The sequence below is a fragment of the Festucalex cinctus genome, chromosome 3, assembly GCF_051991245.1.
Source record: "Festucalex cinctus isolate MCC-2025b chromosome 3, RoL_Fcin_1.0, whole genome shotgun sequence".
NCBI classification, from domain to species: Eukaryota; Metazoa; Chordata; class Actinopteri; order Syngnathiformes; family Syngnathidae; genus Festucalex; species Festucalex cinctus.
The window spans coordinates 13,460,042-13,485,995 of NC_135413.1; the positions used below are offsets into that span (position 1 = coordinate 13,460,042).

The 25,954-nt window shown below is 41.8% G+C and overlaps 1 protein-coding gene across 3 annotated transcripts in view; it reads right to left on the reverse strand.

Moving 5' to 3' along the window:
* The window catches only part of furinb (furin (paired basic amino acid cleaving enzyme) b), a 92,334-nt gene that overhangs the window by 59,639 nt on the left and 6,741 nt on the right, over positions 1 to 25,954 (reverse strand). The gene's annotated exons all lie outside the window — the stretch shown is intronic.

The following is a 25,954-nucleotide window of genomic DNA, read 5'->3' on the forward strand; positions in this document are numbered from 1 at the left end:
TATGGTTGAAAAGCAAACGTTGACTCAACATTTTATCAACCCTGCGCTTTCTGTTTAATTTAAACGTTAGAATTCAATGTAAAATCAACCAAAGATGCATGTAGATTCTCATTTAGATTATGGTTGAAACGACATTGATATTGAGTGATATATGGTTGGAAAGCAAACGTTGACTCAACATTTTATCAACCTTGCGCTTTCTGTATAATTTAAACTTTAGATCTCAACGTAGATTCAACACTTAAGCCGAACTATATTTCAACGTTGATTCAACCACATTTTGCTATCTGGGTAATCAGCTCTAATCATATACCGCCGCAAACACGCCCACATTCTGACAGCTGGGAGTAAATTTGCGCCTGATTTACCACACATGGCAATGGATTTGCGCCAAGAACATGGTAGTATAGTAACAGTTGCGAGAAAGATGACATTATCAGAAAGCGAGGTTGGACCGAGCGGTGCAGAAGCGTTTTCCTTATTTAGAGCCAATAAACTGTAGCGAGCAGAGAGGACGACAACGTCATTCATTCGTAAAGTACTCATTATTGGTGCGATCATTTGTTAAAAATATATTTTCAGAGGTTGACGTGGGCATACAGTATGCATCTGGCACGTAAAACTGATCGTAAAATGCCCCCCCCCCACCCATGACAATCGGCCCTGGTAACATCGTGTGTTGTAAACCAGAGAAAAATGGCTCCCCTCCCTGCATTATTTATTGATTTATTTATTTATTTATTTTGAGACCTCAGTATTATTCATTCGGTAGCCTGCCCGAATCAACATGTCTTGAACTCTACCCATACACCTACAAGGGTTTTTGTGTGTGTGCGTGTGTGTGTGTGTGTGTGTGTGTGTGTTGCACTGAATTTTGTTTCTGTGGTCTGACTGAGTAATAATAATGGACAGATGGTGCATCAAACAAAGTAACTGGCAATGCACCCCTCTCCCAAAGCCTTCAGGCTGTACCTCAGAAAACAAATGGACAAACTTCAAAGTGAAGAACATGTTTTCAAACTTATTTAACAGTTTTTTTTTCTAAACATTGCAAACAGATTTCGATAACAACCTGCATGACGATAAGTATTATACATTGAGTGTTGCAATAAATCAATATGAGAGTGTTAGAAATAATATTAACATGAATATGATGGATTCAAACCACTGGATGTAAGAAATACCTTTCAAAATTTCACATCACCAGTACACTATAGGCTACTAACTGTGCGTCATCTTTCACAGTAGCAGTTCACCAATGTTTGACTAAAGCTATCATTCCAGACGGTTTGGACATGTCAGAAGAACTCCCTTAAATATTCACCAGAATGAAAGCAATTTTATAAGTTCCAAGGGATAAAATAAAAACCCTCACTTGTTGGTTAAATTTTTACACAGGAATGAAAAAAAAGACTCATAAAAGGAAACCACCTAATGAATAATGCAAAACAGAGGTGCGACCTACGAAATTAATGAGATAGTCATTAATTTGTGCTACACTAGAGTGGTGCTGCTGTGGAAAAAAAAAATACCGTGTATTTCTACTGCCGATGCATTCATTCAGAACAAGACTGTATGACTTAAAGGAAATTGAGGTTGTGATTGTGTCACTAATCTTAAGTGGGGGGTGGTGTGTGTGCGTGTGCGCGTATGTGTGTATTGGGAGGTGGCATTGGGTTACCTGCCAGTATTATGAGTTTGCATTCGAGGCTAACTTCACTCTAAACTACCCACTGGACAGTTTCAGAAGTTACTATTTTAAGTTCAGCATTCTCAGTTAAATAATTTAGTTCCCTCTCCACCTTGACTATGTCTTCATGCCTCAAGGTATTTTATAATGGTGCTTTGAATCTTGATAATTTTATATGATAAGATATCTTGTTTATCAACTTCTATATTAAACTATATATTTAACCCCCCTAAAAAATGCCCGCTGTTTCACAATGCACATCAAGATGAGGAGCCTGCTGATTACATCAGCTGCATGAAGTGCGTACACTACAGTACACAGCTGACAGTCATAAAAAAATTGTTTCTTGACAACCGTAACCTAGTAAGATGATTTACTGGCCATTAACAGCCTTTCCAAAATGGCAACTACTGTAAAAGAATGGGCTGACCTCGGCATGCCCCCAGCAGGTGGCCACCCGAGGCTTTCTCCAGAATTGTATGATCTGTAGATAGTCATCTCATTGTTTCAAAGAAAAATTCCGGTGACTGTATAGTCCAAAGTTGAATTCAGGGTCAAGATCCAGGTTTATGTTAATGGTCAAACAGTGCCTCCTAATGGTCAAGAAATGCTAGAAACACAGCGTCCATTGTAAGCCGATGGCGCACTCGTGCGTCCTCGAAGACATCAATGTAATTATGTTAATGAGGAGGTGTGCACGATATTTGAGAAACCAGTGATGATGAGATTGTTTGCCCCTGGGCCAATGAAGTATGTTTTTACAATTTTAGCCCGATCACATCTTACACCAACGTCACTCAAATACATTGTGGATAGAACTCCCTAGAATTCGAATAAATAAAATAATAAATATTGGTGGAAACGGATTAGCTACACAAGCACACTGGAACGATTCAGAAGCACTTTATTAGACTTGTTCACAATTGTGTTGTAAATCTGACATTAGTAGATGGCTAATATTGAGGTAACTTAACACACCGTTTGTTAAAAACTAACCAGCCATTCTGTGAAATGCTTAATTTCAACTCTTCCCTGAAAAAATTGTCAATTTATATTGAGCGATGATTTTATAGTACTTTTTTTGTGCTGTAAGTACAGTAGCGGTCATTTTTGGACAGTATCGCGTGCTGTAAACACACACACAATAACATGGCTGTCAATGACTACAAAGAGACATGGAATTATTGCAACCCACGGCGAACGTCAAAGGGGAATTACTACGCCCTATAGCAAAGAAGTACTTCTTCAAAAACAGTACAGCCACGGTGGACTCTCCAAGGATTTGTGTCCAGCGGAATGTGAAGATGAAACTGTGGCCGATGTGGCATTCAGCCGGCCGATAGCAAGTAGAAGTTAGGGACCGTCTGAAAATTGCGTGTTACAGGGGCTCAAGTTACCAGTCACGTCACTAATTATGTTGGTCACCGTGGAAAAGTAATTTGTGGAGGGTGACTAACTTGGACGGTAAACACCCGGCTGACTTACTCGCTCGGCCAGCTACATGTTGTGCTCAGCGTGCTTAGCCCACATTAGGAGTCGCCACACCCCCACCGTCCCACCCCATAGAAGGACATGAAACCTGCTGACGTGCTGAGGATTACTCCAATCAGAATTGGCACAGTATTTTGGTGATTAAAGATGGCATTTTTCTTGCCCATTACAGAATTCAACTCCCATTCAAATGAACGAGGGCAGCTGCAACCCCCAACAATGGATGAATGGATGGATGGATGGAAAAATGGATGGTCAGTTTAACCTTTAAGAAACAACAGTGATATAATTGCTGGCTAGAAACGCAGGAATAATTCAATAACAACTGTTGTAAAAATGTCGATATAGGAAGCACCCAACCTTGACAGACAATGCAAAGCACCAACTGTTGTTGTTTCTCACCAATTAATGGACTATCAGCTTCTCAATTGCCTTTTATTTGCTGCCATGTGTTTCTATGGGGCATTTACCCAAAATGTATAGCATTTTCAGGCTTTCATGCTTTATATACATACACAGTTAAACACATGCTGCAATCTTTAGACCAATTACAGCTGAAACTCCTTGGTGGTACATGGGGGAAGAAGTTTGTTTCACTGGTCTAAAATCAAGCCTAATTGGGTGTTTTCAAATGAAGGATAATTATTTGTTTACATACTAGCTCTAACTGCAAACTTCTTGCCTCAGCTGCATTCATCGGGGGACTTGCCTTGGGAAAAACTTCAAACAAATTATGTGGGCACATTGCAAAGATTTCATGTGAAATTATATCACAAGCATAGTAGAGACACACAGTGCCTCCGCTACCCCTTTGGGTGCCCTAAGCTTAAAACTGTGATGGTGCCCCCGAATTGTTCCTCTTTCTTTCTTTCTTGCAGGGTGGCGTGGGGGACATTTCTCATTCAATGATAATAGTTTACATGGCTTAAAGAATCAACCCCTGTCATCTGCATTTGGATTCCAAAGCACAGACACAAATAAGATTTTAACTATTTATTTACATTGAAAGGCGTGGAACAAACTTGACTAGATGAGAAACAATGAGAGTTGCACAGAGGAACAGAAGTCAATAATCTGACAAACACACACACTTCTCAGACCGTTACTACAGACAGTGAATCGATCTGATTGGTTGTGACTAAGTAAAGGATTAAAAGTTGACATCACAAAGCTCATGACATCACATAGCGTATAACCAGTTGAAACATCACATAGCATTCTTCCAGTTGAAACCAGTTCAAAACAGACACTTGTTACATCAGTACATAAAAGACACTTGACCTCACGGCCATTACCCCAAACTTAACAGGTCATGAACTCAAACTTAACCCTGGCGTGACCCCAGACATGACAACCTCAGCCTTTTTTTACGGCGTGGACTGGTTCAAATAAGTTTTTGCAGCCCGGCAATCTTTCACAATTCACACGGGTTGGGGTGATCAAAAGATGCCACGATCGATTGCTGCTTTTTATATTTTAGATGTCTTTTAGAGTTTTATAGAACCTGAATGTTTTAGCACTGATTGGTTTTGGCACTTGAATTTTCGTTGTACATGTTACAATGACAATAAAGATTTCTATTCTATTCTGCTTTGGTCCGGTGGCTGCACGGCCACTTAGTAGCGGCTAAACCGCTAATGGAACGTTGGCAGCCTGTGCAAACACCTCTCGCATCCACATGTTGCTCCACTAGCTTGTTCTAATGATTCAACAGGATTGTTGTGTTAACTTTTTTTTTTTCTTTGAGTACTTACCTTTACACCACGAGATACCGCCACAAAAACAACCAGGAAGAATGATCTTGTCAAAACGGTTTCATCTTGGGAAGAAGATGCCGAGTCATGGCTTGTTTAACTGCGCGTTCGGTCATTGTACTTCTTTCATTGTTTCTTTGACTTTCTGTTTACGTTTTCAACTTGCAAACTGCAAAGAGAAGGAAAACCTGCATTTGATTGGCTGATGTCACAAACATTTCTATGTGATGCCATGTCTGATCAATCGCTTTATGAGAAATTTTGGTTGTTCTGCAGCTGTTCTGATTTTGGTGTATCTATGACACAGATTTTTGATCTGGGAAATATGTTGTAAAATGTTTCCACGTACTCACTGCAATGTGCTCACATGGTATTTATTTCTTTTTGATATATTGAATGAGGTTTTTTCTACGTACTGTATGTTTGAATGTCCAACTGTGTGTGGTCAGCATGAGTTTACATTCCTGAACGCGAATGACATACTTGATTTTCTTTTGCTTCTCTCCACGGGTTTTTCATTTTTTTTTTAATATTCCATAATCGTTCAGCCCTAATATATATATATATATATATATATATATATATATATATATATATATATATATATATATATATATATATATATATATATATATATATATATATATATATATATGCACACACACACACACACCCCTACGCATACACGTGGCAAGTTTCAAATACAGGAAGAAAATGATTGGATGACTGGACTGCAATTTCCGCCCTACCACGGAGTGGAGAAGTGCTTTGAAATTCTCAGCATACCTGACCATCATTCAATGACAAATTTAATGATCTCCCAAGGTTATATTTCTCAAACAAGATATACCATTACCAAGTTTAATGAACACAAATAAAATGTCTGGAGACAAATGACGAGACAAACACTTTAGGAGACTGATCAGTCATATCTCTCTCTCTTTTTTTTTTTTTTTTTTAATCTGCTTTCAAAATAACGACAGCATTGTGGTTCTTCTGTCTCTTGATTTTACAGCCAGCTAAAAATTATTTGGTACTAGTCTGTAACTGAACATTGCTATGCCATTTATGATACTGTCTAGTTATTAAATTAAACTACCATCTATGGCAACATAAACTCCCTCTGGAAGGGTTGTCAGACCAAGTATATCACCACTCGAGCTACTTTTATTTACATTTATTGAACACAAACATCCACACACAACTTCACGACCGTACTTCATTTGTTTGAGAGTAGTATGTTAAAAAGGTTCGCCAGTAAGTTCGTAAGCATTGATGTCTGTATTGTGTTTGTGGACGCAGAGTAGTCATTCCGGTAAAAACTCGATATTTTTGAGTAACGTGTAACCCGTTACCCAAAGATACCCAGTGTTTACAGTAACGACTAATCTAATGTTAATTATCTAGGTGAAGTAACCTGACTACAGTTACTTTGCAAAGTGCACAATTTTATATCAGGGAAGGGTAACTTTTTTTTTTTTTAAACTAAAAGAAAATAAATCAAAACATGCTCAAACATTCAATATATCCGTACATTGTCCATGGAAAATGGGGGGGGGGGGGGGGGTAACTGTGGAATTGTGGTAAAATAAATAAATAAATAAATCCCGTATATTATCAACATCGGCAATTAGATCACAGGAATTTCATTGTCAGTTACCTTTCACTGACAAGTGGCAGTGCCATTACTTGCCTCTTTGACAACTCTTGAATAGGGATCACATGTTTTTCTGTGAAGGTCTTCCCTCACAGCATTTAAAGCTTCAGTGAAGCATTATGGGACTTCACAATTAGCATTCTTGTCCGAGGAGTGATATATGTGCCATGTCACGTTTCAACCACTAAAATAATGCAGGAAGAAGAAAGATTCACACTTTCAACCTGGAAATTCCATCACTATTTTGAATGTGTCAGCTAAAGGTAATATTATGGTATGTTGCAGACTCTCTGGACAATTAAAACACAACATTGTGGTTTGTGAGAACTGCTGGTACACTTCGTGCAATTGACATTAATTGTGCTGAATAATTTGGGACAAACAAACTTTGTGTCTCAAACTTAAAAAAAACACACAACTAATAACTCATTTTCCAGTATTGGGTTAGGGCCTAACCCATAATAATGGCGATAATGGCGTTGCTGCCAACGATATTTCTACTTTCATTCTTTATACACAATGCCTAACCGTTAGGCATTGTGTATAAAGAATGAAAGTAGAAATATCGTTGGCAGCAACGCCATTATCCTGGTCACGTGACCATGATGACGTATCCCGCGCGTAAACGACAGCTGCCATCGTTCACTTGAATGGGAGTTTGCTGACGTAACGGACAAGAAAAAGACCGTCTGGCGTCTTCTATCCCAAATACTGCAACCAATTCTGGTCAGAGTAAAATCCTCAACATGTTAGGTTTCATGAAATCCCATGTGGGGCTGGGGTGGCCTCTCCTAATGTGGGCTAAAGCGTGCTTAGCACACAACATGTAGCTGGCCTAGCAAAGTAAAAGTCATCCAAATGTTATCGTCCAGGTTAGGGCCCGTGCACAACTTACATTTCCAGAGTGAACAATGTCAATGATGACTTGACTGGTAATTTGAGCCTCTGTAACAGGCAACTTGTAGACGGTCCCCAACTCTGACTTGCTATGAGCCGGCTGGCTGAATGAAGTCCCCCTTATCGGCCAGTTTCATCCCAGCTTTCTGCTGAACACAAATCTTTGGCGAGTCCTCCGTGGCTGTACTAACTTTTGAAGAAGTGCTTCTTTGGTATAAGGTGTAATCCCACCTTTGATGTCTGCCGTGGGATGCAATAATTCCTCATGAGTGTCTTTGTTGTCGTTAACAGCCATGTCATATATGCGTGTTTTACGCACGCGATACGTCACGATGATCATGTGACTGTTCAAAATGGCGGATACTGTACTTAATGCAAAAATACTCATAAAAAAGTGCTATAAAATCATAATCGCACAAAATTAATTGACATTTCTTTGAGGGAAGAGTTGAAATGAACCATTTCACAGAATAGGTAGTTAGTTTTTCACAAGTCTTATACTCCTTTCAGACATTGATGATTTGTTAAATATTTAAACTTGTGCCTTGGATATTTAAATTCAAATTCAAACAAACAAACAAACAAACAAACAAATTGTATAAATCAGGGGTACCCAAGTCCAGTCCTCGAGAACTCCTATCCAGCTTTTTTTTTTTTTTTTTTTTTTTTTTTAAGATGTTTCCCTCCTCCAACACATATGATTCATATGATCAAGATTGTTACCAGGCTTCTGCGAAGCTTGTTTATGAGGTGATCATTTGATTCAGGTGTGCTGGAACAGGGATACATCTAAAACAGCGTGAATAGGGGCTCTCGCGGACCGGACTTCGGCACCCCGCCATACATGGTGATTGAGAACTTTATATTTACACTAGGGGTTGCACCGATCGGCCGAGCCCTTAAAAATAAACCGATCTTTTCCACCAATCTCATCTCCCTCCTCAGAGGTCTGAAAAGGTCAGCCACTGTCCTCTTCTGCTGAGATGACTACTAGGATTTTCATTTTTATTGAGAGAACAAATTCATGTGCACTTAAAACAACCCATTTGCATTATTTCACCGATATTGTTCAATGTTTTCCAATAAAACAAGAATGGAACACTAAAAGGTATATGCTGCTTGTTATGGAAATAAATAAATAAATAAATATATAAATAGGTATCAGTAGGTCAATTTTTTCAAAAGATCGGTTATCGGCCAGAAAATTATGATTGTTGCACCTCTAATTTACACTGAATTATCACTTTTTAATACTACTACTACTACTACTACTACTAATAATAATAATAATAATAATAATAATAATAATTATTATTATTATTATTATTATTATTATTATAATAATAATAATTATAATAATAATGATAATAATAATAAATATTCTCTGCCTCCTCTCTGCCTGAGCCGATTCCTTAGACTTCTGACATCTAGCCTACTATCTATTACTTTTGTTTTCATGATATGCAGCCCATATTTCCCGTGTAATTGACATCTGCAGTAATGATTTGCTCTGCATCAGGATATAAGTTCTACTGGCTCCTTATGACTTTATGCACCTCGTCCATGTCTAAGATAGCATCGGGTAGTGCATATATGGAAGTTATTACTATGGGGAACTCAAGCGGTAAAGTAGACGAGCCTGCATCTAACAGTCAGTCCAAGTCCAGGGAACAGTTACTGTCGACAGGCAGGCAGGTGCATTTTTGCACCAAAAGTCGTTGATGCATAATCATATATCCCTCATCCACTCTTACAGAGTCGCTGTTCATTGTTGTGGTGGCTATGCGGCTAGCTAAATTGATAGCTGAGGTCAGTAGGACTATGGATTGTTTCAGCCAATTCTCTTTAGTCAACGTAATCAACGGGGAAAAAAAATTGAATACAAATGTGTCTTAAGATCAAGGTAACATTTTCAGAAACATTTGCCATGTTTAGGTACAAGTGCAACCTGGGTATTGGTGAACCGAAGTGCATGCCTCCAGACAGCATTTAACTGTTGTGCTATTAATATTAACTGTAAAGCCTACGCACGGGTCCGTCATGCAAAAATGATTTATTTCGCCTGCATCGGCCACAAGCCACAAGCTTTTAGAATGGAACATACATATGTGAAGAAGCAGACCGATACTTGTTAGTACAGTACATGAAGAAAATCAATGTGACAATCACTCAAAAGATTGATAGATTTTTCATGGACATATCAGCTCATCTATCTGTGGATACAAGATTGGAGGCAGGAAGACTGTGGGTGTATTGCAGCAGTGATGGAACACGGAAAGGAAATATGTAAAACAGGCTCATCTCAGTATTCTGACCTTCACTTCAAGGGCTTAGCTCAGAAAAATGGAGGCTGTCAGCACTTTTAAACATACAGCACAAAAAAGCAAACCCAGTAGAAGAAAAAAAAAAAGTAGCAGTTGTACTACACCTGCATATCTCTTTATTATAATCTATATCTGCTTAATACAATGTCATTCTCCTGCTCCTTTTTAGATGGTATCATATTGGACAATGTCTTAACCCTTTGATGCCACTATATTAGTAAAGATGTCATTTGCAATGTTCAAACTGCAAAAAGACTTACATGTAGTCTCATTTCACTATGTCCTGCCCCTAACAAACATGCAGCTGTTACATTGTGTAGTAGTCATTAGACGATAGACAAGTCTGCTACATTGATAGCATGGCTTATTTCATGTTGGAAAATTGCCAAACACTAAAAGTTATTGGTTTGATGTATTTTCTGGAGTTTACAATTATTAAGAATAGAAGCATGGTGGTCAATTTACCAGACAACCCTGAACCGTGAATATGATCACTTTGATGGTGGTTTTCCAGGCCCAGTAATGCAGCTGTCTGCATAGGTAATTCCCATCATTAACCATTCATTTGTTCCAAGGGCTGCCCAGTTCATTCTTTTTGACGTTTGTTAAGAGTTCAGAGTGCAATAATCCTCCAAAGAAAACTATCAACCTGGTGGAACTACAGTATGTGCCGCAGCCAGGACCAGCAGACTGAGTGCATGTGAGACTGCGTGTGTGCCGTGCACGGACAAATGATCGACACGTTATTTAGTCTCTGCTTCTGTCTCTACAGTTTCTGGTTGGCCGGTTTTGTCACACTGTGTCAAGTTTTGAAATGATAATTAAAGATTAAATTAGTGGTGTAAGATGGGGCCAATGAGGGATGTTTCTTCTTTTTTTTTTTTTTTTTTTTTAAAAGATGAGTTCAATAATAACGATCAATAAAGTCTCACCTGATTTCTGAAGCTGATTTAGCTGCTTAACTCATATTCCACAAACAGTATTAATCAGAATTCAGTGTTTAAACAAGTGGGGATACATTGATTATTGTAAAAAACATTTTTGGGTTAACTTCCCCTTTAAATGTGTGTGCCATTATTTTGTGCTTTATCAAAAGGAGTCATGTTTGTATTTTTATACATGTATTTTTATCCAAATATATCAACTCTGGATGCACTCTTATGTTACATTTTAATGCACTGCTGCCAATACCAACAATGCAATAAGAGTGTCAAAATAAAGCGCCTCCGACTCTGATGCAAAAAAATTATGATCATTACATTCCCACTTACAAATACAATAATAGTAGCTGGAACACAAAGGTAAAGATAAAGCACAGGATAAGGATAAGGATAAAGATATGGAAAACAAGTAATAGTGATGGTCCCTTATAAACCAGGGTGTGCTATATTTGCATTGACTGCAATAAATATCAGCTCATGTTTGATTATTTTTTTCACAGAGTGCATTGGCCTTAAGGAATACAGGAATGTGCAAATCACTTTTTAATTACCGTACTGGTATTGCAACACAGGAGCCATACGAGCCTTGACTTTGTTCGCACAGATGGATTGGTATTTTGGGAGGGATGGAATGACAGTAATGAGTTCTGAATATAATAAAGGCCATTTAAAAATACTGCCTCGAGTCTTTAATACAAGTGACTTTCAGCTTTTTCCTGTTAGAGGCTTCCACAGCGAGTCACTCGCATGATATAGTTTGCATAGTTTTTACATCGGATGCCGTTCCTGATGCAACACATCCTTTTTTTTTTAACGCAGATTTGAGACCAGTAGTGGTTGGGAAGCTGTGTATAGTGTAAAAGGTCTTGCCTAATGACCCAAGTGGTTGTAAACAAAAACCCAATCATCATTTTAAATCAGTTTCTATGCTTAAAAAGTAATATTTTAACACAAAAATTGTTCGCTTAGCCTCACGCAGTAGCATACAATAATTGTTTCTGTGACTATAGTATAGTTATAAACACTGTGCAGTGTTTGTCATAAACTGTAACATTTTGTATTACATGTATTTTGCTTCATGTATAAATTACAAGACATAACCCAATTGCAGACATTGTAAATAAATGAGTATACCAAAGTTTAATTAAATCAAACTTAAGTCGAATTTTTTTTTATCATTAAACAGTTGCATTATCCATCCATCCATTTTCTTAACCGCTTTTCCTCACAAGGGTCGCGGGGGAGCTGGAGCCTATCCCAGCCGGCTTCGGGCAGTAGGCGGGGTACACCCTAAACTGGTTGCCAGCCAATCACAGGGTACACAGAGACGAACAACCACCCACACACACACGCACACCTAGAAACAATTCGGAGCGCCCAATTAACCTGCCATGCATGTCTTTGGAATGTGGGAGGAGACCGGAGTACCCGGAGAAGACCCACACAGGCACGGGGAGAACAGGCAAACTCCACCCAGGAAGCCCAAAGCCCGAACTCGATCTTGCATCCTCAGCACTGGGAGGCGGACGTGCTAACCAGTCAGGCACCGTGCCACCACAGTTGCATTAAGAATTGAAATATGTAACAAATCGATTAAGGTTGATAAAACTAATATAGAGAGAAAGGAAATGCGTTCCTTTTTGCTGTGCTCACAAATCATATGAAAGACCTCTGAGCAAGATCCCGTGGCAGCCTTCATAACAATGATGATAAATAACATTCTGCTACGCTACATTATGACTACATACTGAAGGTCTTTTAGGACCTCTACTAATCTCAAAATGGGAGTATACTGTTAAAACATTTTTAGAAAAACATAGCTGTGGAATAAACATACTGGATGGCATCCAGTGGATGCATTGTGCACGTTTTCTTCTGATAGATGACACAGATCAGCTGACAGCTTCCATTACAAGTAATACAGCACAAATGGAGGATGGCTCATGGTACTCCTGTCAACATATTTTGACAGGTAATTGTACAATATCCTACAAATAGCTACAGGGTTATATTTCATTTATAATCTGGCATCCTTCTTGCAAGATATACAAACTCGGCCTGTGTGAGCTCTACAGCAACAACACAATGTCAATACCTGCCCAACACAATAACATACATGCCATGTCAAATACAGAACTAGAGATGGGCGAGTATCCATGCCAGGTATTGGTATCGGGCTGATAACAGACCTTATTTTAAGGTATCGATGCTCACGACTTCTGGCCGTTTTACGGTCAAGAACAAGAAATTAAAAGAATAGAAAATTGCCTTAAAGACATAATTGGAAGTAATTTCATAAAATGCCAAAAAGGGTCACAAGTGATGTAATTAAGCATTGTCCAAAAATTATAGCATGAAAAAATAATTTATACTTTGTATATTTGACAAAATAATCGTTTTACAAAGTTAGAGCCGGGCAACCGACAAACCCGGAAGTGATACGTCACACCACAAACATACAAAGCCAGTCAAAAATGGATTCAGAAAGCAATAGGAGAGCCAAGTCTTTGAAGGAAGAGAAGGAATTTGGCATGTTACGTTGGACCATATAAGCCTATGTACGAGCCAGATGCTGATCAAGATGCTGAAAATGTTGTGCCCGGACGACCTGACATGGAGTAGAGACGAGACCCATCAAATTTAGAAGATGATTGGTAAGCTTTATAGGCTGTGGTTATTAGTCTAGCATTCTTGTTTGAAATTCGATGTTATGACGTGCTGTAAGATAGCATGATGAGATTACCTACCATATTTTCACAACCATAAGGTGCACCGATGGTTAAACTTACGTAGCTCAAAACATAATGGTAGCATGCTTTGACTTGTTAGTGTACGTTTTTAAAAAGGCAGCGTAGAAAAACTGAGTTTGGTTGTATGTTATTTAAGTATTTAAGTTTAAGTATTTACCAATGTACTCACGTTACTTTTGATCATTCCTCAAAAGTCAAAGTCCTCATCTTCTGTATCTGAAACGTACACCTGGGCCATCAAACGCCAGGTTGCCTCTCTCATCATTGTAGTATTGTCTCGTTCCCATGCGTCTCCTCAGAAATGATGCTGCTCCAACATTAGCGCAAGCATCCAACATTAGCCCAAGCTTGCACATCCATTCACAAATTGTGGCGTACCTCGCTCTAGTCGAGCAGTTCCATTACATGAAGCCAAAGCAATGACACCATACGTCCTAGTACGATATACAGGAAAGCCGGCCCTAATTGCGGACTGGCAGGCATGAGAACCCAATAGACTGACATCAACTTTTAGTTGAGTCTTTCGGGTTCTCATGCTTGCAAGTCTACCCACCAGGGCCGGATTTCCTGTGTTCGGCACTGCTCCACATTCTGTAAGCAGAAAATAGAAATGATCCCACACAGAGGAAAGCAGTCCATTCATGGGACCTATTAACTTTTGGCCACTCATACAACTTTTGTTTCGACTGAGAACAGTACACCGCCACAGCACCGTGTCATCTTACAGAATAACAATGCAAGGGAACAATCAAAAATACGGTACAATGGCTGACTGCTCTCGCAATTCCCCTGTGTGACATCATTTCCCGAAGATTGTCGAAGAAAAGCATTTTTGTTGTCAAGGGCGTTGCTATGGGTCAAACCAATAACCTGGGAGGGTTGTGTTAAAAAAATAAAATAAAATAATGAAAATATGTTTAAAATGAGGGCGGCACAGTGGGGATGACTGGTTAGCACGTCCGCCTCCCAGTACTGAGGACTCGGGTTCGAGTCCGGGCTCCGGCCTTTCTGGGTGGAGTTTGCATGTTCTCCCAGTGCCTGCGTGGGTCTTCTCCGGGTACTCCGGTCTCCTCCCACATTCCAAAGACATGCATGGCAGGTTAATTGGGCTCTCCGAATTGTCCCTAGGTGTGCTTGTGTGTGTGGATGGTTGTTCGTCTCTGTGTGCCCTGCGATTGGCTAGGAATCAGTCCAGGGTGTACCACACCTACTGCCCAAAGCCAGGTGAGATAGGCTCCAGCACCCTCCACGCCCCTTGTGAGGAATAAGCGGTCAAGAAAATGGATGGATGGATGTTTAAAATTGTTTCAGCCTTTGGTATTACTCAAACCTTACTTCCTATTAGGGCTTTAAGGGATAAATCCAAACATAGCCCAGTGAAAAAGCAAAAGAAAGTAAAAGAAAATATAATTCCACCTCTCAAACATGCTTGTGGCAGTGTGATGGTCTAGAGCAGCTTTGCTAATTTAGGACCAAGACAATATGTTTGATACTAGACAGAGAAATTACCATTGATTATATTTTTTGCATGTGAAGAGCCCTTTCCATCTTTCCATTCCTCATTCCACTTTTTTTTTCCAGTTTAGACAAGGCTATCATTATATTTACTTAAATGATATTTGATTGTTCTGCGTCACTGAAATAATCTTTGATAATCAAGTGCTTTTTATTTAATTAAAAAAAAAATACCCATTTCTAAGTAGCATTCCCCTCGATAACATTTGGTGTAAAGTATTCTGGATAAACTACCCTACTCTTTTATGCTATGTATGCCATGTCAATATTCAGAGAAGCCTTGAGACATTTAAATTTTACATAAAGCCTGTCATGCGGCAAAGTACCAAGAATGTGTGCACAAAAGATTCACAAGGCGAATGAAATGGGAAAAAACAAACACTCTCAAAGTATGCTGTATGCATCCCCGACTCTGAGCAGCATTTGCTCCAAACAGCAAACTTCTTTATTCAAACGGAGGATGATCTTAAATAAGGAGTGTGTATGTGTGTGCGCATGCACGAGAGAGTTTGTTTCCTTTACTGCAGTGGTTCTTAACCTGGGCACAATGGAACACTGGGGTTCAGTCAGTCAGTCTCAGTGCTACAGCAGAGTACAAGACACCTGCAGTGTGTGCACGCATGCGTGTGTTTGTAAAGGCCTTTTCACACTGCACTTAGCAGGGTGTAGCACACTGAAGATGAATGCATTTCACTGATGACAGAACAGCGCGTCGTGTCACGTGGCTCAAGGTAAGAACCATATTTTATTTTTCCAATTGTACAGAGTTCCGTGACTGCGAGTATGAAACTTGTGGGGTTCAGTATCTCCAACAAGTTTAAGAACCACTGCTTTCATGGCAGTCCATCAATACCAATGTGTGAGTGAGTGAATGAGGAAAGCACCAAAGTGTCATGAAGGTACTGTATATCCTATTTTTTATGCATATTAAATAGTTTGTTACACATGCAGTTGCAATTTATAGTCTGACAGATAAAGCATTAGTTGAATATTTATGTCCTATTGCAGTATTGAGTAATTCCATGCCAAATGATAACAGAAAACATTGTTTGATGCATGGCTGTTTATGACAGCTTATTATCTGGGAATAGGCTGCTGAAGTTTCAGTTGGATTAATTAACATCATCATTTTCCACCAAAAAACAAACAAAAGCAGAAAACAGCTAACGGGGAACATTGTTTATACTCACTGACACAGGTAATTTATCTGTCAAATATTTTTCATAATAAAAAGCTGGCAGGCAGTTCATTGACAGTGCATAAATTGTGGCTTATTCAAAACAATAAACATGATGGGCATCTGAAATTGAATTGCATATATTTTCATTAAAGATTATTAAGTAAAGGCAAACCAATGAAGCTGCCAGACTCTTGCACAGAAAAACAAAACAAAACATCAGGAACTGTAATGCACGTAAGAACAGGATATTATGAAGTATACAAGGTGAATATATCAAATTCAAAATAACTGTGAAATTCCAACATTATTAAATATACTATGGTTAATAACAAAAAATGTTCATGATAACGTCCTTAGCTGCAGCACCCTTTTATACATTTGAGCCACCTTTTGTGGTTTCACATCACAGCCAGCTAATCATGGAGCTTCACATTTCTGAAGCAGACCAAAACAATTACTATAATTTCCTGACTATAAGCCCCGTCTTCTTTCACACCCTTTGAACCCTGCTGTTTAAAAAATGATGCAGCTAATTTATGTATTTTATGGGTTAACGACAGCTTTATGCTGCCAATACATTTTCTACTCCTTTTAGCCCTCAGTTGTGCACGTGTCACATGTGTATTACGTCACAAAAACAAAGTTGGAAAAATGTCCCAGCTATGCATCGAACATCTCTGATCTTTTCCGGGTGTGTCCGAAACAAGAGGTTTGTGAAAATAATGGCTATATGTGGGGGAAAAAAGACTTGCTTTGCTACCTTTTACCTTTTGAGGAACCCACTTTTAAACTCACTTTAAAACATCGGGAAGACATTTTGTATTTACGTAGCGTCATTCCTTGCTTTTCACCCTGACCTGTTTAGAGACAAATTTACTCATGGGCCATCATTATATTTAGTGGAGAGAGAAAATTATAACCAATACTCTTAACAAGGTAAGAGAACTACTCTTTACAGATAAAAAATGTGTGCCTGATCAAGAAATCCGAAACAATAAAATTACTATGTGGATAATATTACACATTTTAAGCATGGATACCAACAATTTAAGAGACCGTATTATGAGTAAAGAGGGGGAAAAATGCTTTAGAAGGGCTTTATTATTTATTTTTTTGGGGGTGGAGGTGAGCGGGGAGGAAACACATGCATCTTTTTGTGTAAATGTCCTATGTTACATCTTCGACACCTGCAGCATATAGGTGAGTGCATATGTACACATTTTGTCGACCCTTTTGCTTACATTAAGTGGGTGCAGCTTATATCCGGGTGTTCACAGTAGCCCGGAAATTACAGTACCAGTTGTTAATTGAGGACACTAATTTGCTAATGGGTTTTGAGGCAAGCAAATGTGAAATATTGACGCAGGAAACCACACAGCTGCACCAGAATATGCTTCGTGCAACAGCCAAAGGTAAACTACTCACAACTCTGTTGCATTATTCTGGCTCAAGGTCAAATGCCAAACAGGTCCAGAAATTCATTAATTCAAATCAAGACACTTCACATCACCAGGTGGTTGTGTTTAAGCAAGCACACTGTGCCTCAACCCGCGTCTAGTTTAGAAACAGATAATGGCCTATGTTAACAGCCTCTTCAATAATGTTATACCAATAGCTTTCATTACAGCAAGGAATACAAGAATTGTATTACAATTGGCAGCGACTGATTGCAGCTGAAGCAAATCAATACAATCGGAGTAGTTCTGTAAAGGCATCAGTGCAGCAACTACATAGCAGTGATTGATAATTGGGGCAAACCCGGCACAGAATTAATTAGATCTTCATTATCTTCACTTAGTTGTGAGTTTTTCATAGCTTTCTGAGTATTGCAAATGTGCAAACCTTGGCAGAAGAAAAGTGGTGCATTTCACAGTAAACACCTTCACAATTCACACCAATTGAACATTTTCAGTGAACTAACAAGAGACCTGATGCAAGATTTGGCTACAGAACATTTTTTGCTGAGAGGCAGCACCAGTACTGCCTCTCAGCAAAACATTTTTCAGATTTATTCAATGCTGCTTAAAAAAAAAAGTTCAAAATTTAGGTAGCACGGTGGCTGACTGGTTAGCACGAGGACGCAAGATCGAGTCCAGGCTTCGGCTTTCCTTGTGGAGTTTGCATATTCTCGATCCCCGTGCCTGCGTGTGTCTTTTCTGGGAACTCCGGTCTCCTCCCACATTCCAAAGACATGCATGGCAGGTTAATTGGATGCTCCGAATTGTCTCTAGGTGTGCTTTTGTGTGTGGATGGTTGTTCGTCTCTGTGTGCCCTGCGATTGGCTGGCAACCAGATCAGGGTGTACCCCACCTACTGCCCGAAGCCAGCTGGGATAGGCTCCAGCACCCCCGCGACCCTTGTGGGCACAGTCGAACACCTTCTCCAAGTCCACAAAAACGCATGTAGACTGGTTGGGCAAAGTCCCTTGCACCCTCGAGGACCCTGGTGAGGGTGTAGAGCTGGTCCACTGTTCCACGCTTGGGACGAAAACCACTGCTCCTCCTAAATCCGAGATTATCTTCCCGACGGATCCTCCTCTCCAGCGACTTCTAGTCGGAACTTCTCTGCCTTACACACCAGCTCAGGCTCCTTCTCTGCCAGAGAGGTGACATTCAATGTCTCTATAGTATCAGACCACAAGGACCCCTACCCAGCACGCAGTGCACCTTTACCCCTTTGTCCCCTCCCACAGGTGGTGAGCCCATAGTAACAGGGACCCACGTTGCCTTTTCGGGCAGTGCCTGGCCGAGCCCGGCCACGAGCCCCACCTCCAGGCCTGGCTCTTAAAGCGGAATCCCGGTGACCCGCATTCAGATAAGGGAAAACTGGATCCATTTATCTCAATCACCATTATCATAGGGGTCTTTTTGTGCCATGCTTTGTTTGGTCCCTCACTTAGGATCCGTTTGCCATGGGTGACCATGCCAGGGGTAGAAAGCCCCAGACAACATCACTCCTAGGATCGTTGGCAGGGCTCTACACTAACTTTTCCCACTACTAGCACTGGTGCGAGTAACATTTTTGGTTGCTCGCACAGCACAGGATTTGGTCGCACTATTTTTTTGTGGAGATGCAGCATGACCTTAGGCATACACAACTCGTTTGATTTGGCACCGTCCGCTGGCCCTCCTTTTCCACCATCATTCTCCTCCTCATTCTCATTTTGTTTTCGAAAATAATCAACAATAGATCGCTTCATTTTTTAAAAATTCGCTGCCGCTTTTCCCCGAGGCCCGCACGGCAAGCTACCACACCACAACCGCCTCCAATGCTTAACAGGAGGCGTGCGGCGGGAAGGGCGCGGGATCATTTGTCTCTCCAAGGCAAGCTTGCATTCCCCAATGCGTGCGGATCTGCCATAACATATCACGAGTAGCAAGTCACGCCAACATTGAACCATATTTACAGTTTAATATGGACCACCATAGATGAAATATTGCGATTCACGACTGGCTCGCGAGTCGCAAAACTATTTGTGAATGGAGAACTCTCCCGCTGGCGCTCTCATTTAAGTTAATGGGAACACACGACCGCAATTTTTTTTTTTTTTTTTTTTTTACCACAAACATTACAAAGACATCCACAAGTACCTTTTAAATTGTAAATATAGTTCAGCGTTGTTGTAAAAGATTATTATATTGATTGTATATACCGTATTTTTATGACTTTGGTGAAGACCGGCGGGCGCCTTTGGTTCTCTCGAGCAAAATGCGTTGGTGTCGGTCAATCAGATGACAGGTGACGACGGCCCCTCTAGTCCCCAGACGACCGGCGCTGCAGAACCACTGCCGAAAGGGTTCTAAACAGCGGTTAGAACGGAATCGCTTGGCCCCGAAAGAGTCCCATAGAGGTATCCGGGGACAAAAAATGCCGCTTCCGTGTGGAACCGGTCCGGTGGAAAAGCGCCATATTACATATGTTTGTATGTAAATTGTAGTCTGCGCAGTGCGGGTGTACACGTATGCTGTGCCGATCAAGAAGTAGCCAGCCAATCACATTGCAGCGGCTCATGTTTCACTCAAATACGATTGGATTGATCGGCGCACGGCGGCGCGCTCTCGTTGCTAGTACAGGAGAGCCAGCAGAGGACACATCGACTTTCGAATGTACGTTTTAAACATAGTGCAGAGGGAGCATTAATGCACAGGCGCCGCACGAGTGGCATTTTTGTTCACTAGCACGCACTTGAAAGTTGCCCGCATTTGCGAGTGAAATGCTCGCACTGTCGAGCCCTGATTGGGAGACACAAACCCCTCCACCACGATAAAGGTGATGGCTCACAAAGGATTTAACAGATATCAAAGACTGATAAATCCACATTGAGTAAAATGGATTTCGTAGCTCTCTTAAACTAACCCCGGGTTTTCACTGGATGCGGTTGCGGTGCGGTCCGGCGACGCAAGCAATTAGATTCCATTCATTCGAATGGTGCAGTTTACACCGCTTGCGGGTGCGTTGCGTGTCGACTGCGGAAGGCCTGCGGCGTGCCGCAAGCCTTCCGCAAGGATAGCCTATTTTCTATTTTTGCCGGACGCCGCAGCGGTAGGCCTCCGGAAAATGGCAAGCTAGCACAAAACACATCGAGCGGGACAGGAAGACCGAGGCAGTTTCAAAATAAATTTCCGGTTACCTTTCAGAATAAAATACTCGCCAGCTCCTATTTCGCAAGTTTTTCAGCAAAACGTGACGTGGGCGTCGCCGGGCCATGTGCTCATTCACGGTTTAGACACCAGCGAACATGGACGAGGAGAGGTTTATATTGGAGGTGGAAAACCACAAAATAATATATGACACGGCACATCCTTTTTATAAGGACTGTAATGTATTGTGAGTTTGATGTTCGCGATTGCTTGTTGTGCCCGTCTCGCTTGCCGTACTGAGCGGCAGCCGGACGGGGAAGACAGAAATAAAGAGTGGACCCGCACTGACCCGACTCTCGTTATTAATATACTTTACAAGGACAACCAAAAAAAGGATGCTGCATGGAATCTCATATCTTTCTGCTTCTCTGTTGAGCAGACTTTCTGTATGTTTGTCGTTGTGAAATGACACATGATCGCGCACGCGCGGTCCCGCGAGACACGTTGGGAAGTGGGCGGCGACGGAGCTGCCGGACCGCAGCTGTGCGGAGCCGGTGTGGATTGACAAAAAAATTGACCCGTCCGGAGCACGCAGTCAAGACGCACCGCACCGCAACCGCACCGCAACCGCATCCAGTGAAAACCCGGGGTAAGACTTTAGTAGCTCTCCAAGATAATTGCATACAAAAAAAACCTAATTGTACATGTCAAAAGCTGAATGTCTAAAAATCAAACCGTAGATTAAAAAAAAAGCCCTCCAATTCAAAAAATAAAAAATAAAATCATTGTTTTGTGGAGTTTAAACAAATGTTAGATTTGTTTTAATCTTGCACTACATGCATTCACACAGATAGAAATATTTCACAGCTTTTATCTGGATAGGCTACCATTATTCTTCCTTCAGTGTCTTGTGGGAATAGACAGACAGCAGACACTTCAAGTGCAGCCATTGTGCTGTTGAGCTGCATAATTCTGTGCAGTATGAGTCTGTGTGAAACTTTCATATTAACATTTCAAAACACAAACGAACTGGAGAGAAAACAACACTGACTGGGGTGTCGAGGAGGGGGACTGGGGAGACAAAAGCAAGCTAGAGAGATATACTTTGCGAAAATTACTTTGATTCTCCTTTAAATAAATCATTTCATAGCTGAACAAATGAACGGCAATACAGGAGCACACAAAAGACATGCCTCCTGGCTCTCCCTATCATGGCATACTTGGGGATGATAACGCAAATGACACATTTTGATACTGTATATTCAGGTTGACAAAGTTAAAAGAAAAAAAAAATCACCTTTTAAAATACTGTAATCAACTCTCCTAAGCCCACAGTAGGAGCAAATTACCCTACATAGTACTGCAGGCAGTTGCAAGTTGCAAGCATCTGTCATTTCTGAGCCATAACATCAACTCAACCCACACAGCCAGAGACAATTTATCTGACACGTCTGAAGACCACAGACCAAGTGTGAGTTTTGTTTGTAATGCTACCAGATCGTGCAGGTCATTTGAAGTGAATTGAAAAGAAGATGAGCGATTGACCAGCAGGGTGGTGGATCAAACAGAGGTTGTCAGAGAGAAACTGGCAAAATGGTCTTACAGCTTTGGCAATGTAACCACCCAGCACAGTGCAAGAATATGTTGGCTTAATTTTATAGCAATGAGGGAATTATAGATCAATAGTTTGATTCTGATGTTGCAGTATTAGATCTTAGAGTAATATTATTGAGTTTCTGACAGCATAATCAAATTCAAGATGCCTGCTGCCGTTGTTGCAATTTTATTGCAGCTGTGAGTAGGACACAGAGATATGGCTATTTACTATAGCTACCGAGTTTAAGATTTGTTATCTGAAGAGAGGAAAATAACACCACAACAATTTGATGCACCCCAAGTGATTTAGCCACAATGTGGAAGAAGAAAAACACATTACCGTCGCAAAGAGGTGGTAAAATAGGAATTAAACATTTCCAAGACAGTTAGTAGTTAGATGTTTAAAAATTTATTCAGGAAAGTAAATAAAGTACCATAATATTAGTAAGTAAAGTATGGTCCAATACCAAATATGCTATTAATACGGTGGTCATATTTCTTGAAGCCAGTCATGTAATGCGATTACCAACCTTTTTTTTGTGCCATGGACCAGTATTATCCATCCATCCATCCATCCATCTTCTACCACTTATCCGAGGTCGGGTCGCGGGGGCAGCAGCTTTAGGAGGGAAACCCAGACTTCCCTCTCCCCAGCCACTTCAACCAACTCCTCCGGCGGGATCCCAAGGCGTTCCCAGGCCAGCCGAGAGACATAGTCTCTCCAGCGTGTTCAGGGTCGTCCCCGGGGCCTCCCGCCGGTGGGACATACCCGGAACACCTCCCCAGGGAGGCGTCCAGGAGGTATCCGAACCAGATGCCCGAGCCACCTCAGCTGGCTCCTCTCAATGCGGAGGAGCAGCGGCTCGACTCTGAGTCCCTCCCGGAAGACCGAGCTTCTCACCCTATCTCTGAGGGAGAGCCCGGACACCCTGCGGAGGAAACTCATTTCGGCTGCTCGTATCTGGGATCTTGTTCTTTCGGTCACGACCCAAAGCTCGTGACCATAGGTGAGGGTTGGAACGTAGATCGACCGGTAAATAGAGAGCTTTGCCTTTTGGCTCAACTCTTTCTTCACCACGATGGACCGATACAGACTTCGCATCACTGCAGACGCTGCACCGATCCACCTGTCGATCTCTTGCTCCATCCTACCCTCACTCGTGAACAAGACCCCAAGATACTTGAACTCCTCCACGTGGGGCAGGATCTCATCCCCGACCCGGAGAGGACACGCCACCCTTTTCCGACTGAGGACCATGGTCTCGGATTTGGAGGTGCTGATCTTCATCCCAACCGCTTCACACTCGGCTGCGAACCGCTCCAGTGAGAGTTGGAGATCCCGGCTTGATGAAGCCAACAGCACCACATCATCTGCAAAAAGCAGAGATGCGATGCTGAGGCCACCAAACCGGAACCCCTCAACGCCTCGGCTGCGCCTAGTAATTCTGTCCATAAAAATTATGAACAGAATCGGTGACAAAGGGCAACCTTGGCGGAGTCCAACCCTCACTGGAAACGAATCCGACTTACTGCCAGCAATGTGGACCAGACTCTGGCAACGGTCGTACAGGGACCGAACAGCCCGTATCAGGGGGCCCGGTACCCCATACTCCCGAAGCACCCTCCACAGGACTCCCCGAGGGACACGGTCGAACGCCTTCTCCAAATCCACAAAACACATGTTGACTGGTTGAGTGAACTCCCACGCACCCTCGAGTATCCTGCTGAGGGTGTAGAGCTGGTCTACTGTTCCACGGCCAGGACAAAAACTACACTGCTCCTCCTGACTGAATCCGAGATTCGACCTCCCGACGGACCCTCCTCTCCAGCACCCCTGAATAGACCTTACCAGGGAGGCTGAGGAGTGTGATCCCTCTATAGTTGGAACACACCCTCCAGCCCTGCTTCTTAAAAAGGGGGACCACCACCCCGGTCTGCCAATCCAGAGGCACTGTCCCCGGTGTCCACGCGATGTTGTAGAGGCATGTCAACCATGACAGCCCCACAACATCCAGAGTCTTTAGCAACTCCGGGCGGATCTCATCCACCCCCGGGGCCCTGCCACCTAGGAGCTTTCCGACCACCTCAGTGACTTCTACCCCAGAGATAGGAGAGCCCACCTCAGAGTCCCCAGACTCTGCTTCCTCAACGGAATACGTGTTGGTGTAATTGAGGAGGTCTTCGAAGTATTTCCCCCACCGATTCACGACGTCCCGAGTCGAGGTCAGCAGCACCCCATTGCCACTATACACAGTGGTAATGGTGCACCGCTTTCCTCTCCTGAGACGCCGGATGGTGGACCAGAATTTCCTCGAAGCCGTCCGGAAGTCGTTTTCCATGGCCTCGCCGAACTCCTCCCATGTCCGAGTTTTTGCCTCAGCAACCGCCAAAGCCGCATTCCGCTTGGCCAGCCGGTACCCGTCAGCTGCCTCCGGAGTCCCACAGGCCAAAAAGGCCCGATAGGACTCCTTCTTCAGCTTGACGGCATCCCTTACACCAGCGGGTTTGAGGATTGCCGCCGCGGCAGGCACCGACCACCTTACGGTCCCCCGCCTCCCCCGGGACAAGGGAGAAGACAAGTAAGACAAGTAAATACAGATTGTTGGTATTTCAAAAAGCAATCAAACAACAAACCCTACCCCGCTACTGAACACTTACAAACACATTTTATCTTGCTCAGGACCAGTCCAACTAAATTAGACTGAAGTATAATAAGCAAAATTACACATACACATTACACAAAGATACATTTGGGCATTACTGGGCAGAGAAGTGAACAAATAATCAGCTTTGTGATGATCCTATAATCGCATTAGTGAAAGAAATCCCATTACCTTCTATTATACATCAGTTCCCTTCAGCCTCCCTCTAGAACTACCACCGAGGATGACAGAAAAATGACTAAGACCTTTACAGTCTTATCCCCCAGCTTCAGAAAGCCTTGCCAAATGTATTTCCTCACATAACCCCTGCTGTACCATCACTGTGCTGTCACATGCTCTGCATATCATCCCTCTGTAGCGCCTACTCTCAGTGGCCAGAGATGAAAATAATAACCCTTATTTGTGTGCCTCTGAAAAATAATGATGGGAATTAAATTGTAGACATTGAAAATAAGACAAAATGTCACCAGACATGAAAGACTCGAGCTTTTTGCCCAGTAACATCGAGCAGTATTATCCTCTTTCCTTTCCTTAAAGTTGTATTGTGGAGTCACTTTTTTACTTGCGACTGCCACCTCTGGCCTAAAGCTCATCAGCGGTCTCAAGCTTGTGTGTGGTGCGTGTACACTCAAAATAAACTCTTTGTATTTTTCAATTTTCTTGGAGTCTAAGCTGGAGCTTGGTCTGTGCTCGAACTTGACTTTTTTTCCAGTTTCCATCCCAATTGTGTCATACGCTCGCTAATACAGCATTAGATGTCCGCGGGGATGAGCATGACATCAACATCTACCACTCCACCACTCCCTAATGCCAAGAAATATTTAGCACAACTTCGCAAGTTAGATGGTTGAGACCCACTGCAATAGGCGAAAATCTGAACTATAGAGAGACCATACAACTGACCAACTTCTGAGTT